Below are 9,105 nucleotides of genomic sequence, written 5' to 3'. Positions count from 1 at the left end.
GAGCCTCAGAGGGGTCTGGGGGAGAGAGTTCAGTGCAGCCTCACTCCCAAGACCTCATTCTCCCCCATCCTGGCTTATGTGTCAACTTAGTAGGTTGGGATGCCAAACTGAGCCGTCCTCTAACCCTTAACTCCTGTAGATACCAGGTCCCAAACAGAGCCGTTTATACTCGTGTATTTATAGTCGCACATCTGTACAGCATTATTCGTAAGTTATATGGTAAGTAGTAGCGTGATTTGTGTTTTGTAGTGCTCTCATTTGGAAATGAGGCCGGGTTCTACTATGAAATAGAAAGAAAGCACCTTTGTATATTTCGTAATACCGCCTTTTCAATGTGCCTCTGTAGCAGCACCCAGGGCCACAGGCCCTGTAAATATGTACGTTAAGCCTGGGCAGGGCTGTGGCCCTCTTTGCACACTGTTTTTTGTTTTTTTTTTTTTTTTTTTTTTAAATTGGATCCTTGTACCCATGTTGATTGTAATTTTTTTTTCTTTTCTTTTCTTTTTTTACTGGTTGTGGGAAGGGAGAAATAAAAAAAGACAATCAAATCCAAAGGACTGTATTGCTTTCCATTCCAGAGAAATAGGGGCCTCCTGGGTCTGTTTCCTAAAAACATGGGGTCTCTTCAATATCACGACCCACCTCTCCATCACCGGGGCCAGCTACATCATCTGTGGGGCCCCTGATTCAGAAGCAGAGGGAAGGTGCCATTATAGGCACTAAATATAAAAGCTCTCCTTCCTTCAGTGATCTCTCTCTTGACTTAGGGCTTTTAAAGTGTTGTTGGGTAGTGCTACTCTAAGATTTAAATTTTAATTATTAGCGTGTATGTTACGATTCATTTTCATATCATGCAATGTCCATTTTAAATGTAAACATGAGAGCTTCCAACTCACATATGGGATTGCTGAAATCACACAACTCCTTTTGTAGCCCGTACGTGTATCTTGTTCCTGCCAGAACAGCAGGAATGCTGCATAAAACTCCATTTTTATTTCTCCTCTTGATGTGTGTGTGTCCATGTCCATCCATACCCTACCTTACTGATGAGTAAGGACAACAATGAAAAGAAGCACCAGAGGCTGACCTTTCCTTCTATGTCATCATTCCAGCCTAGATGAGTGGCTAACAGAGAGGAAACATGAGTGAGAAGGGGTAAGATAGAGTTCCTCAGTCATTTCTCTTGTGGTGCTTGAGGAAGGTGCTGGTTTGAATGGGAAGTGTGTCCTCCTATGACTGTCCGTATCCGGGGATACTCGGTTGCAGACTTAACACTTGTATTTGGCTTGGAGTCTTGCTGCACTTAGGCTCGTTGTGGGTCTACTTGAATTCTGTGCTCAGGGGCATTGCCAATGGGCTGTACGAGTAGGGTGGCGAGGGACTGTGTGGGTACACAGATTGCCCATTATGCTCCCACACATGCTCCGTTGTCCCATTGGACTTCACTGACAAGCCTAAGTTAAAAGATTCGGATTTTCAGGATGCTGATGGCAGAGCATTTGAGCCAAGGATGAGGTCCCTCTTCATGTGAGGTCCTGTGAGACTGCAAGCTCAGGAAGATGGCCAAGCCCAACCCCCCCATGCCAGTCAGTGTTAAGGAATAGTTGACTGAAATAAATGTGTGTAGAAGGACGATACATCAGTAGTAACCTCTCTAGAACAGTGGAAGCAGGTGCAGAGGGCTAAGTTGGCACTGTAGGGTGGTCATATGCTCAGGGTTGGGATTGCCTGGAGAGCTGGGTCCCACTCCTGGTTATGTCATTTACTAGCATAACAGTTAACCTTCCTCAATGTCAATTTCCTTATCTGAACTACAGGACAGTAGTGCATGGCTCCTAAGATAATGAAAACTAGGTAATAAATCTAACTATTCAGCCCAGGGTTGGTTTACTGTAAGTGTTTGGTATACGGTCATGCCTCAAGCCATAGGACACCTGACATGCCAAGTACTGGATGTACTTGTCGTTGCTTGTGCGCATTTTTCTTTACATATTTCCATGGTGAAATGGCAAGTCAGAAGAGCTATCAACCCAAGACCCAGTGGCCAGACTGACCTCGATTCATTATCAGGACAACGTGGACAAGTGTCTTGTGATTCACTTCCAAATGGACTTGGACAATTGGAGGGTCGGGGTAAGAAGGAGCCAGGAGACAGGATGCAAACAGGCACTTAGCACTTTGGAAACTGTCCTCTGAGGGGAGGCTCCCTCTCTAATACCAACCTAGGATGCAGAGGTAGGCATTGTTTAAAAAAGGTTTTGACATTATTTTTGTCAAGGCTGAAAATCTAATAGTTTATTATAGAGTTTATAAGTTGCTGTTGTCACTTGCCCCATCCCTCCTCATACTCCTGTCTGTTTTCCAGAAGCAACCTTTCCGACTCTTGGGCTGCTGTCTTCTGGTATTTTGCTCCATAACCATCATATGAAATGATGGGTTTTCCTTATACATCTATTCACCTGATTTTTGGTAAATGAGGTTTATCTGACACATCTCCCCACAGCCACCAATTTCTTAAATCAGTAGTCAATATTTATCTCATTATGATTAATATGATTTAAATTATTATGTTGATGCAGAACATTATTTCTTTAATTTTTTTCATCAGTGTTGTCATATACCTATAAATATTTTTTCTCTAATTGCTCCACAAAATGTCTGACAACCTTTTGGTTTCTTTCTTTTCTTTCATTTTTTTTCTTTTGTTTTTTAAACCCTTACCCTCTTAATCCCATATAGACTTATATTATGCCTGCCTTTTGAGCAGCTGTCCATCATCTTGGGCTTTGCCACTCTGCTAAGATGGATACCGTGTTTTTTCAAGTTCCTATTTTATTTTGCTCTCCAGTTTGGATTACCTGAGAGTGTTCACAAAAGAAATGAAATTTTTGAGCCCAGGCATGTGTGGAAGTTTATCCATGGCCCCCGCCCCGCCCCCAGCCCAAAAAGCCCATCCCAAATTGCTGAGCAACTTGTAAGCTAAGAAAATGGTGGCCATTTCTAAGGCACGAAGTTCTGAGGTTGTTTGTTACACAGCATTAGATAACTGATATGGAACCAAGTGTTCAAAGCACAGAATTTTACTTTAGTCTAATGTTTCTTATCACCTGTCCTGCCTATCATGGCTTCTTTGGCTTAATTCCTTGAGAGAATAAATCTCCCCTCACCTGGAGTGGTTGGAGCAGATCTACAGGTCCAGCACGAGGTTTTACTTTATTTTTAGTTTCAGCTTAATGTCCTTGGTGTGTGATACTAGCAGAAAAACATCATCTTCAGGTGCTGGCTAATGGACAGCCTGTGAGTAGAGTGTGAATTATGCTGTCAGTTAATAAAATTGTTCCTTCGTGTTTGGCTCAGTGTGGTTACATAGGATCCACATGGGATCTGGGATCTGCTTCTGGGGTTGAGGTGTAGTGGTCCTACATTGTAGAGAAGGCTTCACTGGAGTCCTAGGGAATCAGTAAATAACAGCCCTTTCTTCTCTTCCAGAATTTGGAATCAATGAAAAATAAGACATAGAAGATGGACGGATAGAGATGAAAATATCTGTTTTATTACTAAGGGGGATGATTGTAAGATGTGGCTTATATATCTTCAGAGGTGGGAGAAAGCTTCTTAACATTCCACTGTTGAATGAACCAATTAACTTCGCCAGTCACAGGGAGAGGTGAATGCTGCAGGCCTCCCCCATGGGGTAGAGCCCTGAGAGACCTACCACAGCTGACTGAAATAAAATGGGACACTGAGCGTTCCAAAGCTGAGCATACTCCATCTTCCCCCAGACTTACCCATCAGATAACTGGGAGTCCCACACTGTGACTGCTGTGGACATTCCAGAGCACTTGAGGACCCCCGCTAACACCACAGATAGGCTTGGGAGGCCACCTTCCACAACCAACAGCACTTGAGAGCCCTAGGTAGCTCTTTTCCATGCAACACCTCATGGACTGGCACTAGAGCCTTAAAGAGACAGGAGTTACTTACTCCCATTAAATGAAGGAGATTCAGAAAACTGATGGTCCCAGATGATAGGATTCAAATAGAGCCCAATGTCCAACCCGGTGAATCATGCTGCCTTGTTATTCGCTGACCTCTATTATTATAGGGCATGTTCTAAACATATCAGAGTTGAAGTGTCAAGGCATTCTGGAAGAAGAAGCTTAGAAGAAAGGAGGTGGGACAGTCTAGGAATAAGGAATCAAGAGTATCGAACTCAAGATTATCCAGTGTGACAGACATGTGCTGAATATCCGTCACTTCCTATATCAACCTCCCAAATCCAACTCCCTGTCCTCACAGGTGCCCTGGTTTTTCCTGCTCACCACCCACTGAAGTATGTGTGGGACACATCACAAATCAAAGCAAGCAAGTCACTACCCAAACATTCAGGACAGAGGGGAAAAGAGCATTATAGTGTCACCACACATCACTTCAGAACCAGATGAGAACCTCGAGACTTGCTGGTGGAGGGAGAAAACTCTCATCTTTCTCCCCCCCTGAAGTTTTAGTTCCAAATAGCCAAGAGGGAAGATTTACTCAGGGAACTGTTTGCATCCCTTGCCTTGATCTTACCTCTGGCCCCCACCTTTCTGGCTGGAAACAGTAAGGGAATCTTGTTCCTTCCTTCTTCTTACCATCACTTTCACTTTTTGCTCCTCAAGAAAAAAAGGAGATATTAAGAATCTAGATGTGGTGGAAAGAAGACCTCTTTTATTTTTTAATAGAGCATGAAGTTTAGGCAGGAGCAGATGCAGCCAGTGGTGGGCCAGGCCGATGGCACGGAATGCTGGCTGTGACTATTACCTCCCTTTCCCTACCACTTCACATCTTTCTGTCTCAGCACCAATCCAAGATGGCCATGCTTCCTTCCTTACTCAAGTTTAGGGAGGTGACTTCATGGAACCCTCAGAGGGTGAGGTTGGAGTGCTCTGCAGCAGATGAGGACATGAGATGGTGTTACCCAACTTGTGTCTGAGGAAAAGGGGCTGGTGGAAGTGGAGAAAAAGGCTGTGTACTCTGTCGGCCAGTTGAATGTTGTCCAAGATGGCTCACTCACACAGCTGCTGGCAGGGAGCTCAGCCAGAGCTGTCAACCAGGTGTCTTGATTCTCTTTCATGTGGTCTCTCCATGCAGCTTAGGCTTCACAGAACATGGTGACTGGATTAAAGAAGGGAGTGTACCAAGAGTGGGAAAGAAGCTGTGAGGCTCTGAAGGCCTTGCTTCAGAAGTTATACAAGATTGCTTCTGCCACATTCCATTGGTCAAAGCAAACACAGCCCCAACTGGAGGGGAGAGGAGTGGACCCCAGCATTCCACAGGAAGAACAGCAAAGAATCTGTAGCTGCCTTTAACCACCACACTAAATTTGCGACTTAAAGTAATCCTAACATCACTAGCAGTGACTAGAAAAATTGTGAGTTTTTATGAGGAAGGCAAGAACTTCCCATTGAAGAAGATTTAGAGATCAGCAGGAAAAAAAGTTGCTTTCTGATTATATATAAGTAGTTATATTTATTTAATTTTTCAGTTATGATTATAAAAATAAAATAATCTAGCATTGAAATACATAAAGCAATGTGCTGGAGATTTTTTTAAAGATTTATTTATTCATTTGAGAGAGTGAGACCACAAGCTGGAGGGGCAAAGGGAGAGGAAGAGAGAATCTTAAACAGGCTCTAATGTATGGAGCTCGACTCAGAGCTCCATCTCACTACCCTGAGATCATGGCCTGACCAGAAACCAAGAATCAGATGCACCACCCGTGCACGCATCCTTGTACGGGAAAATTTTTTTTTTTTTAGATTTCACTTATTCACTGAGGGGTGTGTAAGCAAGGGAGGGTAGAGAAAGGAGGAAAGAGAGAATCTTAAGCAGAGTCTGCACTGAGCGGGGAGCTCAACCTGAGGCTCTATCCCTCGACCCCAAGATCATGCCCGGAGCCAAAATCAAAAGTCCACATTTAACCGACTGAGCCACCCAGATGCCCCTGTACTGGAAATTTTGATAGAATTCATAAGTGAAAAAATTTCAACTAAATTTTAAAAAATTTTATCTTTACCTGTGGACCTAAGCTTCAGTAATTATCAACTCAGAGTCATTGTATTTTCACTTATACTCAAGCCTACTTTCTCCTTTCCCAAACTGGTGTGAAACCCTTTTCAAAGATCACATAATTTTATTTGTAAATATTTCAACATATATTTGTAAAAGATAGGAATGTTTTAAACACTCACGGGGGATCAGTGTTCACAGACATACAGTGATGATCATTTCACAATATGTACATTAACGAATCAGGAAGCTGCACACCTGAAACAAATATGTTATATGTCGATTACACCTCAATTAAAAATCCAAAAAATATGCAAATACCATTATCACATGTAAATAACATTAACAATTCCTCAAAAAGTAGTTGGGCATTTTAGTACAGCTTTATTTGGCAGATCTAGCAGGCAAAAATAAGTAAGGATAGCTGCGCTGCCCAGTTCATCAGAGAGTAGCCACATGTGGCTGCTGAGCACTTGAAATGTGGCTGGTGGGACTGGGAAATTGAATTTTTAATTGTATTTAATTTTAATATAATTCTTAAAAAGGATACTTGATTCAGAATTGACAACTTTTTAAGATTACTGAGAACAACAGAGGCATGTGAATTTACCTTTTGAAATGTAGATTTTATGGAATCTAAATATAGATCAAGGATTCCTGATGGCAATTTAGTATCTGAATCTAGAAGTGTGATAAATGTAAAAGACACATGAATAGTAGACAAAAATGTAAAACATTTCATTAATATATTTTATTTTTATTATTATTATTTTTAAAAGATTTTATGTATTTGACAGAGAGTGATCACAAGTAGGCAGAGAGGCAGGCAGAGAGAGAGGGCGAAGCAGGCTCCCTGCTGAGTGGAGAGCCTGATGCGGGGCTCAATCCTAGGACTCTGAGACCATGACCTGAGCTGAAGGCAGAGTCAACCCACTGAGCCACCCAGGCACCCTCATTAGTATATTTTATATTGACTACTTATTGAAATGATAGTATTTTGGATATAGGGTGTTATATAAATATGCTAGTTAAAATTAATTTCACCTATTTCTTTTTACTTTTCAACATGGCTACTAGAAAATTTTTAATCATATATTGTCTACAGCATATACAGATGGCATTGGGATAGAAAGAAAGTCTGAATTATGCAATCAAGAAAGTCAATTTAATAGATAAATATCGTATTCCCTTTTCTTATAAACGTAACACTCTCTAGGACTTATAGATCACTTTGATACTGATTATATATTACTCAACAAAGAAAATTTCAGTAAATTCCCCAAAACATGAATTATTCAGAGCATCCTCTAACCAATATTAATAACATAACTACAATCAACAAAAAGACTCAACTCTATGAAAATAGAGGGATTCTCTCCTAAAAACCTTTTCTGTCAAAAATGAAACCAAAATGTAACTGGTGGATATTTCAAACATAGCAGTAATTAGCATACTGCATAGCAATGCTGTAGGGCCTGACAAAGCTGTAATGAGAAGCAAATTCACAGCAGCAAATGCTTTCACCATTAAATAAGCAAGAAGGAAAGTAACAGAATTAAGCAGTAAGCTTCAAAAGTTAGAAAGCAAAGTAGTCTGAAGGAAATCCAGAGAAAGGAAAGACAAAAGTAAAACAGAAAAAAATACACTAGTAATTTTGTAGAAATAGACAGTCTTAGATAAAAAACAAAAACAAAAACAAAATAGGTAATGTTTTGCTTATATAATAAAGGAAAAAATGTGGGAAAATGCAAATACCCAATATTAGGTACATAAAAACAGCCCACATTTACTGAATTTTTCCATGTTCTAGGCATTGCGCTAAGCACTCTGCCTACCCTCCTTCCCCTCCTAGCATCCTTATAAAGTGCAAAATCCTATTATATCTATTTTTCATTTTTGCATTTCAGAAGCCAGTAACTTATCTAATCTCATCATAAGAGGAAGTAAAAAAATTGAGATTTGAATCCAGGGTCTCTGAACCTGAGGTCTGGTCATTTTTTAATTTATTTTATTTTATTTTTTCTTTTTTAGGGAGACAGAGACAGAGTGTAGGAGTGGGGGTGGGGAGAGGGGCAGAAGCAGAGGGAAAGAGACTCTTAAGCAGGCTCCATGCCCAGCCCTGGGCTGAATCCGTCACCTGCGATCATGACCTGAGTGAAAAGAAGAGTCAGACACTTAACCAACTGTACCACTGATGTGCCCCATGGTCCTGCCATTTTAAATCTCTACACTGTACTGAGTAGTGAAAATTATAGACACAGAAATTTTTTAAATTATGTAAAACTCAGCAATACACTTGAAAATCCATATAAAAGCTATCTTTCTCCAGTAAAATGTGAAGTACCAAACTTGGATCAAGACAGGGCTAATAGGGATGCCTGGATGGCTCAGTTGGTTGGGCATTTGCCTTCAGCTCAGGTCATGATCCCAGAGTCCTGGGATCAAGCCTGGCATCAGGCTCCCTGCTCAGCAGAGAGCCTGCTTCCCCTTCTCCCTCTGCCTGCTGCTCTGTCTACTTGTGCTCTCTCTCTCTATCTCTCCGTCAAAGAAATAAATAAAATCTTAAAAAAAAAAAAAAGAAATGGATAATAATCTAAACAAAGCAATAACCATGAAAGAGAAGTTGATTGCCTTCACAAAAGATGATGGGCTAAGTGATTACAAGAGAAAACTCTTAAAAAGACATTGAAGGAGTAGATAATTCTCATGATAAAGAACTTGTTCTTGGACAAGGGACAGGGAAAACAATGGATTGCATCACAATTCAGTTTAAGAGGCTAATTCAAAACAAAGTTAAAATAAAAAGTATAGATGATGTTCATTTATGTATATCGAAACAAAAATTTTTAATAAAATTCCAGCAAATAAACCCTGTAGTGCGTGAAATGCCAAGTGATGTTATATTAGACATATAAGGATAGTTTAATATGAAAAATCTTCTCATAAAATTCATCAATATCTGTCCTCTTGACAGATATTTTTGAAAAATTTGATAAATTTCAATATCCATTTCTCATTTAATTTTTTAATTATTTTAAATTTATTTTTAAATAG

This window comes from Enhydra lutris, unplaced genomic scaffold, assembly GCF_002288905.1.
Source record: "Enhydra lutris kenyoni isolate GAN:26980312 unplaced genomic scaffold, ASM228890v2 scaffoldscaffold21, whole genome shotgun sequence".
NCBI classification, from domain to species: domain Eukaryota; kingdom Metazoa; phylum Chordata; class Mammalia; order Carnivora; family Mustelidae; genus Enhydra; species Enhydra lutris.
The sequence above is the reverse complement of the archived record's forward strand: the minus strand, read 5'-3'. Positions refer to the sequence as shown.